Source organism: Rissa tridactyla, chromosome 1 (assembly GCF_028500815.1).
Source record: "Rissa tridactyla isolate bRisTri1 chromosome 1, bRisTri1.patW.cur.20221130, whole genome shotgun sequence".
Taxonomy (NCBI): domain Eukaryota; kingdom Metazoa; phylum Chordata; class Aves; order Charadriiformes; family Laridae; genus Rissa; species Rissa tridactyla.
This window is the reverse complement of record NC_071466.1, coordinates 188126113-188137579: the sequence shown is the minus strand read 5'-3', so window position 1 is coordinate 188137579 and position 11467 is coordinate 188126113.

Genomic DNA, 11467 nt, shown 5'->3' with positions numbered 1-11467 from the left:
CCTGCTCTGTAAAGAAAAATCACTGAATTAAAGGCTGTGTTATTGTCATTATTTAGGAATTCATTTCACAATATAATGTATGGAAAATACAGTGCCGAAGAGAGCAGGGTGAGGTGAGAAGCAGCAGCATTCCCTAAGGCACTATTCTGTTCTACTGCTGTTGTCAGTGTGGCACATCAGAAAGTTTTCCCTGCCTTTGCATTTTCTGTATGTAGCTCCCCACTGATTATCTACCTGGCTTTGGCTAATTGCAACATTAGCAGAATGGAGGGCTTTACTTTGTGTATGGCAGTTGGGGATTACTTAAAAACAGTTCTTAACCACTGACTCATTTCTGAGTGGGCTTCACGATGAGTGGGCTCTGTCAGGAAAGGAGAAGGGTGTCACCGTCTCTGAAAAGATCATCTTATCATCCTGGGCCTCTCTGAATACCAACGTGCCTGGGCAGAGGCAGAATGACTGGTGAGCTTGGTGGTCTAATTCCTCTTCCTGCAGCAGAAGTATGAGTCTCTAGTACAGCAGGAACTACTCCTTTGCAATACCGCCATAATTTTGAGTGACAAGTGGAAATGCTACTACTGCTACAAATCTCTCTGGGTTATTTAATGGCGCTAATCAGAAAATAGCGTTCAATAGCTGTTGCATTCTTTAAGTACTCTTCGCCGTTTACCCCAGGACTGGCTGTCATTACCTCTTGTTAGCAGAAAGCCTACACAAAGAGGGTCTTTAAGACAGCCAAGGTCATGCTCAGTCTGCTGCCCCTTTTGGCAGTCCCAGAGCTCTGTGCGTGTGCCGAGCACACCCTTCTCCTCCCACCTCTTCCCATAGCACACTGTTAACCACGCAGCTTCACTGAACAGGAATATTTCTTAGTGGATAAGTATTATCTAAGGGCCAGATGCTTTGCAGCTGCTTTATGGATGGGTCTGTCCCCATGCATTGGACCCGCGCACAGGCTGCTGCTTCCCTCGCGTTGCCCCCATCACAGCAGGAGGCAATGACAGCCAGCGAAGTGTAACAACATAAAGCAAGCAAACAGGGCATCACTAGAAATCCTACATTGCACAAGACAACGTGCCCACATTCTCAGTTTGCATAGTTTTAGAAAAGGCAGAGGAAACACCCTATGTGATTAGAATTTTATATATGAATAGAAACACGCTTAACAAAAGAAATCATTTAATAGGTTCACGAAAAATCATGGGAATTTGCTATGAGCCAGACTAAACCACTTTACAATAATCTTTATGCTTTTTAAATATATGCTATTCTCCAGATATGGTTCAAGATTTATCTCTGTTTTAATTTTAAATCCTTTATTCTAAGAGAGGCAAGTGACCACTTGGGGGTGGGGGGGAGGGATCCCGCCTGCTGCTTTGGGTTATACACCTTCAGCACTGCAACTTGCTTCAGAATGTAGCTGTGTTCATAATTTGACCTCACCTTTTTTTAAGATGAACTTTTCATGCAACATACCAATAAAATGGAATGATATTTTCTCACAAAGCTTTCCAATCAGAGAAAAAGTGGGTTTAGGAAAAATACTTTGGTAGCTTCAGACTCTTCAGTATCTAAGTTGAATTCAATGACTATCAATCAGAATGACTACCTCACTTTGGAGATTTTTGGTCAACTCAAAATTTGTTACATAAGTTTTGGAATGGCTCTAAAACCCTGCCAGGAGAGTAAGTAAGTTTGACAAGTGCATTAAAAATATATTCCTCGTTCAAAATGAAACAAAAACGTATATTTACCCATGTGTAGTAAAACTGGATTCTCGGGGGTATTCATGCAGGTACCTTACCCTTTGAGCATCCAGATTGTTGTGGTTTGGGCTGGGCTGGCCACCAAAATGAATGACTGATGGTCTCCCCAAGAGACACAGATTCACTATTGTTGTGTCATGGAGGTTCTCGAGAACCTTGTCCTACTGTTACCATGTCACAAGGGCCAGTAGGCACAGAAAGGCCTATGTTTTCATCATTCATCATGCAGAAAACGGTTGAAGTGATAAAATTGCTTAATAAATTACAGGGAGATCCATTGCAAGGCAAAGCAGGAGGGCCTTTAAGTAAGATAAAATGCCTGGATGTCATCAGTAGGATGTACCCTGCTGTTTGGGAATGCTTTGAGCAGTAAGTTATTAGATATTACTGGGTCTCCCTCTCTCCCTTTCCACTACTGAGAGGAAAACCAGGCTTAAGTAGCTAGGTCCAATAGAGGATGCAAACAGAAAAGGTAATTGGTATGACTGCTCTGGCAGGTGTCCATATGCTACAGTATTGTCTGCAAACACATGGTATTCTAGCTGTCCGTACACGTGAATGCATCCTAGGCTCTAAGAAAACCTGCGGATAGCTCTATCTGTTAAAATTTGTCATGGTTTTTTTTTCCCCTAGCACTAAAATGAGAGATTTTCCTGTTTGCCATAGTAAACCTCTTAATCAGTCTGGCACACTGCTTGGTTGAGACTGTTTGGAACGTATGGGACAACCATGGATGTGGCAGATCTCTTTAGGGCTGTGGCCTGAGTGATTCGTCATGTGGAGTGGTCATTTGGTGAGACTGGGAAGCTTTTCATGATTGATGGATCTGTGCCAAGCTGGAGAAAACAAAAGCTGAGAAGGAACCAGATATGATTGATTTGAAAGCCCACATTATGGGTTAGGAGATTATGATCCAAGTGACAAATTTCTCCTTCTCCTCAAGCATTTCCTAGCATTTCTACATCAGCAGAAGGAGCAGTGAACGGCAAGTTACCACTGTTTTACAGACATGGCCTCTGATCCTGATTCCTGAAAGTTATGAGGAAGGAAACTTTCACAGGCCTATCTGTGGCACTTGTACCAGTGCTACAGCACAGGGGCAGATCTGCAAAGAAACCATAGCTCCATATCACAGAATCATAGAATGTGTTGGGTTGGAAGGGACCTTTAAAGGTCATCTAGTCCAACCCCCCTGCAGTAAGCAGGGACATCTTTAACTAGAACAGATTGCTCAGAGCCTCATCAAGCCTGGCCTTGAATGTCTCCAGGGATGGGGCCTCCACCACCTGTCTGGGAAACCTGTTCCAGTGTCTCATATATGTACATGGTCTCCTGTATATGGATTGGTTAGCCCAGAGTATTACTGGGCTCTGGCTAAACAGTGGCAAAGCCAGTTGTCAGACTGAAGGTTTGTGATGCCTGGCATGAAGGGACATCCAACGGCAGAGAACTGAGAGAACATTCAGCTCTGCCTTTGGCACTGGGGGAGCAATGGTGGAGTGCACACCCAGAGAGATGTTAGGACATTGTCCCACAGTCACCTGAAAGCCCGCATAGCAAAACCAGCCTACATGGTACCTGTGGAGATGCAAGTTGCTGGATGAAGCAGAATGGAAGCAGGCAGTGATACATTGGTTGGTCATAAAACAACTACAGAGGCAATATGGGAGTGGGGAAGAGGGATTAGGAAACTAAGACATGTCAAACATTCAAATCCATGCTAATTGTCATGGCTAATCACCCACAGGCTCCTATGCTATTTCATAGAATGGTTTGCGTTGGAAGGGACCTTCAAAAGCCATCTAGTCCAACCCCCACTGCAACGAGCAGGGACATCTTCAACTAGATGAGGTTGCTCAAAGCCCCCTCCAACCTGACCTTGAATGTTTCCAGGAATGGGGCATCTGCCACCTTTCTGGGCAACCTGTGCCAGTGTTTCACCACCCTTAGCATAAAATATTTCTTCCTTTTATCTAGTCTGAATCTACCTTCTTTTAGTTTAAAACCATTACCAGCCTCTGCTAAAAAGTCCGTCCCTATCTTTCTTATAAGCCCCCTTTACATGTTGAAAGTCTGCAATAAGGTATCCCCAGAGCCTTTTGCAGGTCATCTCTCGCCATTACCAAGGCCTGAGCCTATGCTGCCGTTCGTTGCTCAGAGCCCTGGCCCGGTATTACCCCTACCAATCCTGCACATAATTTTTTCTAATGTATCTACAGCACATCTATGCTCAACACCACTATGAGCACATAATCCTGATGTTCCTGGGTTGCCTCTCCTTCCATTTCACACGTCTAAATCTAGTGTCTTAATTCCATCCAGTAAATCTTCCTGCTCCCATACCAAGCACCTAGAGCAGAGTTTGGCTTTTGGTGTATTTCTTTCCTCAGAGGGCTTCTCCTCTGAAACAAAGTCTATTATCCCTGACCAAAGCCACAGTCCATAATTTCACACTGACTGGCCATATAATAGCGTATCCCCTCCCTGACCAGCTCCCACATAAGGGCTTTCCTCAAAAGCGGCAAAAAGTATGTTGGGCAGGAAAACTAAGCCTGGTTCCCTTTAAGCCTCTGCAAGTCAGAGCGCTACAGCAACACAGTGAGGGAAAGCTAGTTTTCAAGACTTCCTGTATTTGCCTTTTTCTGCAAACAGCAGCATACCAGATGAATAACAGATGAGGTGAGTACATATCCAATAGCTGAGCAGACGAATAAGTAAATAACAAGGCACATGCTTGCAAACATCTGTCTATCACTGCAAACAGTCCTACCTGCAGAAGGTCAGCTCCCCCTCATGCCTAAACACTGTCTGTGCCTTTCTCTGTAGTAGTTTAGGGCTCCGCTCATCAAACTGAACAGCTTTCTCAGCTCAGCACCAGACTTATCCTTGGGGATCCTGGATGGCGAAGCTAGGCAGAGAATCTCACCAGGAGCAGGACACCTAAATACCTCTAAGGATCTAGCCTTGAAGATCAACATCAAACTTGGCTGCAGGCAAAAGAATTATACTTGAAACCTTGATTTCAGAGAAAATGAAGACATTTTCGTGTAAACAATTGATCCAACAGATACCGTATTCGGGGAACAAAAATGACAGGCACACATCAGCAGCCGTGACACACTCCTATGTCCAATCTTCCTTCCCTGTGCCCTTTCCCCAAAGAGCTTCACTCCATTAACCACTGTGCAATGCCAGAGCTGTCTGAAAATACATCTCCTGAGTATAACAAGCAGATACATGAAAAATCATCCTCAGCGGATATTATTTTCTTTGTTGCTGCTTTTGTTTGTGAAAATACTCAGCTTTTAAACTCTGTGCAGACTCTGTGACCTGGAGGCAGAGGGGAGATGGTAATGGAGTAGGTCGACTTTTCTGTTTGTTGCTTTTAAGAAAAAGTTCTGGTGCTTATTGAACTGATGAAGTCTGGTTGCCTATGATTTTTTTGTCTTGTGGTTGATTGCAAACTCTGATTAAAGCTTCTCCCAGGGAAGGGGCACTTATAAAAGCTCTCTCCAGAACGGGTTCTCTAATATATGAGCTCACGCTTCAGCCTTTCCTTTATTCAAGGCACTTCAAGAGTCTCCAATCTATCTGTCTGCCTGTTTCCACAAAATTTATAAGACCATAATGATCTTGTAATTCATTTAATTCATCCAACAAATTCAAAAGTTGTTGCTGGCAACAGCGTGCGATTATCGAAGGGACTGGGCTAAAAACCATGGCAGGTCTTCCCTCCTTCCCTCTCTCTCATGCACGTAGACATACATGCATGAAAAGAAGGGAGAAAAATGTGTAAAAATGCCTTAACATATGTGAGGAGACAAACGTACCCCGCTAGGGCAGGGTGTCCCCCATCTGCACTCTCCGCCCTGAACTGCAGTGATCTCTGAAGATCTTCCTACCAACCTGCAGGCTGGTGGGAATTGCTTCTGCTGGTGCTTCCCACCCAGTGACTTCCTTCTTGCTGTCCTTGAGCAAGGGAAGCACCTCCACTGTAGGCAAGACACATGCCACAGCAGCCATTGCTGCAGCAACCTCAGCTGCCACCAGCAGCATCGAGCCCTCAAGGCCAGACCCACAAGGCTCAAGGATCCTCCTGTCAGGAAAAATATACTGTGACATGGGAAAAGACAAAGAGGATCCTAGAAAGCTTCACTTTATCTTCCCTTGTTTCTTGCCGGTCTGTGTCATCACAGCTTTGTGTGTATGTAGAGAAAAGTGGAATTAATTTTTTTTAACTAAATCTCTTCTTTTGTCACTGTAAAAATAGGTCAAGTGCAAATCTTAAAGGATGTTCCTTCAATACATTTTCTGCCATAAATCTAGCTGGTGTTCCACTGTTTGTTGCTGCAGTGTCTACTAATACATTCAATCTCTTTATCACAAGGGATTTCATTACAGTCCCGTTAGTAATTACTCACAAGTTTTAGAGTGCTATCTCCATCCAGTGGTGAAACGTTAAAAATGCTGCTTTCCTGGAGTTTCAGCTTTTCAGACTTTTTGCAAAACATGAAATACATCATGTCCCGATTTTTAATTGTACAACTAGTAACTGGATAACAAGATTGAAAGATCATATATGAGACCTAAAAATGCCCATTCCTTCTGTAACAAAATGTGGTATTTTTTATCATAAAAATCTCAACAGCAATTGCTGTGTTTTAATTCTTATCCTCCTTCAGCTTTCAACTTCCACTTTGAAAGCTGATATTGTTCTGCCAATGTAGCTGTGTCTGGAGACAAGAAAGCAGAGTCTCACCCACCTCCCCCCCCGTTCCTCCTCCAGTTTAATACAGCTACATCAATAACCTCATCTTGGATAATGTAAGAGAAGAGCGCGTCTGGCAGTTCACATTTTTCGGCTGAACTCTACTACAGAGCGCGTGGGGTTAGACGAACTAACACGGCTTTGCCAGCAGAGACTCAGTAATTAGTTAAGCTCCTGCTTCATTACCTTTTTTATGCCATGTTGATTTTAGCTGCCACAGACAGAAAAGAACAAAACACAGAGCTGGCTATCAATACCCAAAGACATGCCAGGTTCATTCCTTACTGTAGTAGCGTTAAATCTTCCTGAGACAGGATGCCCCAGCTTGACTCTTACCTTGCCCTGCAGGAAGACCTTCTTGTTTTCCCTTCTCTTTGTTTTTTGGCATTGCATCAGCAAACGTTTGGTCCCAGATTCTCCTCACAGAGAAGAGAAAAAATGATGCTGTCTCAGTACGGCAACAGCAACTTTATCAAAAAATGGTGTGAAAGGTTAATTCAGACAATAAACGGCCTGTGCCAGGCTCTCAGCAATGTTACATTGACCTGCTTTTTGGTTTGTTTTGTTTTCCCTTATTGCTTTCAAGCATGCCAGGGTCTGGCTGAAGTCCAGAAACCAGGAGCAGAAAAGCAATGCAAGCCCATCTCTAACCCACCTCCTTGGAGTACCCTCAAGGCAGCCCCGGCACAGTTCAGACTGGAGGTCTTTGTATTCTGAGGACGCTCAGATGCACCGTATGTGCTGCACGTGCATGAAGCTGCAGTGTGGGATTGGGAAGGAATCAACTTTTTCAATGTTAACCTTTCAACATTTTAAATCCATGTACCATGTATGGTCCCTTGGCTTGCGAAGATGTCATAGCTCTGAAGTTGATAAAAAGAGTTGGCAGTAAAGCTGTGCCTGAGACATTTGAAGCATTTGCTGCTGAATGCTCAGTTGCTATTCCCATCGGCTGCCAGGTCATAACCTTGATTCCAGAAAGTTTTGAGATTAGTCTTGCCAGAAAGTTCCAGAGTTTTTGGACCACCTCCTTGTTTTGGATTAGTTCCTAGGTTACAGCCTTAGAAAGCAACTCGATTCATTCAAATGGTCCTTCTAAACTGAACAGGATTGGCAAGCTACTAGGAGCACACAAACTTATGTATGAAAATGCTTGGAATCTAGTTTTAATCTCCATTAGGCTGGAGTGCAAATCCGGAAGTGCTGAAGATAATTCTCCTTTCATTGTTGAAGTGCTAAGGAAAGCTATTAATTTTATAGAAGGAAATCTACCTCACTCAGGAGAAGCATTGGTTTATAATAAAACTAAGAATTAAAAAATCTTCCTTTTTATTTCACACAGATTTCTTTAAAATAGACAGTCCGGTTCTTCAACAAGACATGACCTTCTAAAAAAATTTCTTCAAGTCTTTGGGACTTTTCCATACCTCTTCCTGGCCAGCTGTACACCCACATACACCACCTCCCACCCTCAGGCTCCATTGTCAAGGAAAGCATTCAGGCTGGAATTGGTTTTGCCGGCTTTTTGAAGAAGCTGAAGGACATTTGCGTACCTTAAACGGCCAGATCAGAAAGGAGCAAAAAGTTACTGTCCTTGCCATTCAGGGGGAAAAGCAAGGTGCCAAGAAGGTAATTTAAACAGTAATTAATCTGAGAGTTACCATCAAGTACAGGTAGATCGCAGACTCCTTCTTGAACAGTTTGTATCCATCGGGGAGGTGATGACAGGCTGTAGCCACTCCTCATCAAATTTACTGCTACCCTTACCTCCATTTTTCATCTTTTTTAACAGATGTATTCTAAAACCTTGCTGCAAGGAGATACTTGTAATCACCTACCTGCATTTCCAGACAATTACGGTGTTCATAAATGTATACCCTCCTGTTGATGAGACAGGGGCTGACTATGATATTCATCTGATTTATCAGTTCCCAGCATTGCTCCCTGTGACTCACAAATCTTCTGGCCCCATCAGCCTGCAATGACCCGAGAGTTCTCCACCATACTTTACATGGAAGTTGCTCTGGCCAATTTACAATGCCCTTGAGAAAAGGCCTTGAACTGCCCAAACTTTCATAAAAGTCATTCATTGTATTTAAATCCTCCACTACGTGGAATTATTCATGTACCCTTTGTCCAAGGAAAGAAAAATTAGATTGCAGAAGTCCTTTCATGGAAAGCTTCCTCTATCTATTAAACTAAAATCAAGGCAGGCATCACCTACGTCTTCACTGGACAATCTATACCTCTGAGTGAAGAGCTTCCAGACACCCACAGTTACTGATAGTGCTATGACCAACCTTGCAGGGCTTTTCTTAAACTATACCAGGGTAGTTCTGACTAACCAGAAGAACAGACAGTCACCATGAATCACTGGATCTTTGCCTAGTTTTGTTTCTCAGTCATCTCTCTTACTCATTCTTGTAAATAGCTCCAGGCTCAAGGAAAAGTAGAGTTGAAGAGTTTATATACCTACCCCCAGCATGCAGAGAGTAGTGACCATCACTCTTTCCAGCCAACCTCCTAATCCCTGCTAGGGAACCGTTCTAGAAGACATTGTTGATTATTTTCCTCCCCTGGTCCAGATGACGACTTTGAGGCCGAGTCATTTAAAAAGCAGGCAATAGGAACCCTGAATGCACTTCCAAAGACTCCCTCCCGTGGAGCTGGCTGCATATCTAAAGCAAAGTTTGCTGTCTGTCTTCCAGGTCTGTACTGTGGTCACTGTGCTGTTCTGAGTAAAAATATTCTGAGCCTTTCCAGTACATCATTAGCTACAGGAGGTGGTAAACACTGACTTCCCTCCTATGCCTAGAGGATGAACTGCAGCTTTTGATAAACAACTGAAACTTGATGGAGGCGGGGGAAAATCTGTTGTCAGAAAGCCTTCCTGACGTGGCATTATTGCACTGGGAACTGGGATTTCTCCACCCCTGTTCCAGCATTCCCAGGTTAGGACATACCTGCGTCTCTGGGAAATCCGCTGCTCTCTCAAATCAAACACTAATTCTGGAAGGCAAGGAGGAGAGGGCGCCCTTTGGTCTGGCTGCCCTTCCCATATCTCACAGCTGTGCGCGGCTGCATCTGCGCTCACAGCTCTGCGTCACAGAGGTACAGGCGCAGAGCGCGGGGTGTTGCACAGGAACTAGAAGGCCTGAGAGCAGCGTGAGGTACTCTGTGCGTGTATACTTGTCTGGATATAAGTTTGTATAAGAGCAAGACAAAAAGAGGGGACAATCTCAGATGCACCTGAACAATCTCCAGGCTTTATAAACCTAACCAAACAAAAGAGAAGATCGTTTACAAAAGGGGATGTAAAACCAGGGTACCTTTTCTGAGAAGCTTTTTTATCCATGTATTTGGCTTTTCAGGGACAATGTAATACCTATGTAATTCTAAAAGATACATATGATAAAGACTTCTGAAAATATCTTACTAATGCATTAACTAACTGAGGAAGCTGCAGTTCATCTTAACTGCTGGTCTCTGCAAATAAGCTAAAGTTGCTTTAGGCAAGTAATAGTACATTGACCAAATAGCACTGAAAGAGAATTAAGAGTGACAGAAGACAGATAGAACTGTATCTGCACAGAGAACATCCCATCAGGCTGAGCAGGAATGCACCTGCAAGACCACGCTTCCTAGAATAAGACATACTAACAAACTGGAACGTGATCACAAAAAGCAACGGAATGATTAACAAGCTTAAATATACTATGGGATTTTAAGAGTCTTAAAATATTCAAATGGCTGCACTAGTTCAAACCAAAGGTCCTTCAAGTATAGTACTCTGTCTCCAACCCTTCCAATAAGTGAACACCTAGATATAGCACACAGTATGCACTTTTGGTGCTTTTGCCTTCCCTCCTCTCCCCTTCCCAAGTTCCAAGTATTTTCTGCTTAGGGAGCTCCTGAGATTGAAGAGGTTTATCTGTTTATTAAACCCCAACAGAAAACTCTTCGAAGAGTTGACCAATTTCACCTTGAATCTGTCTCACAGTTTTGTCATCACTCTATTTTTTTTTGCAAGTTCTATACGTCTACTGCTTATTTTCTTTATTTTCCTGGAACAGATTGGCCCTTGTAGCCCAAAAGACAGCGAACAGTCAATAGTCAATGCCTATCCACTATCATTACCGCTGATTATTCTGTAGGCCTCTGCATATCCCCCGAAAGCCACCTCTTCTCAAGGCTGAAGAACACTAATCTGCTCAATTAATCCTCATATGGAAGCCCTTCCATCTAATTATCCTTACAGCCGTTTTCCAAATCCCTTCAATTTCTAATATATGTCTTAAAGACAATGGGATCAGAACTGACCACAGTAGTCAAGTGATAGGTAAACCATGGATTTACATGGTGGCATAACTATGTTCTTTTTGTTGTCTACTCCTTCCTACATCTGGTTTGATCTGCTCATTGCTCCTAAGAACAGAGCTGATGTCTTCCTGGACCTGTTCCCTCCACCTACAAGGTCTTGTTAATGGTTAATGTTAATGGTCAAATCTAGACCCATTACTTTTCGTTTTACCCCAGAACATCACCTTACAGTCATCTACTTTGAATTCCATTTGCCACGTTATTGTTCAGTCATCCAGGCTTCTCAAAAGCTTCCCAAAAAACACTCATAAGAAGTGAAGCATCAGAATTACTTGCCATGTAATAAATACAAGATAAATCTGACACAGCGTCACTAATGTTATTAGTTTCAGTGTATTATAAAAGATACACCTGAGACTCCTGTACAGGGAAAATACCTAATTAATTTTCCACAATTTTATGTGCCTCAAATGCCAAATCTTGTTCTTTATTCTTTCAAGATTTTAATATTGGTTTATGTCCACTTCTGCTTCACGGAGCTCTGCAGAGCAGCTGAGCAAATATGACAGCTTTTGTTCCCTAGGATATTGCTATATTCACAGGAAGTTATAAT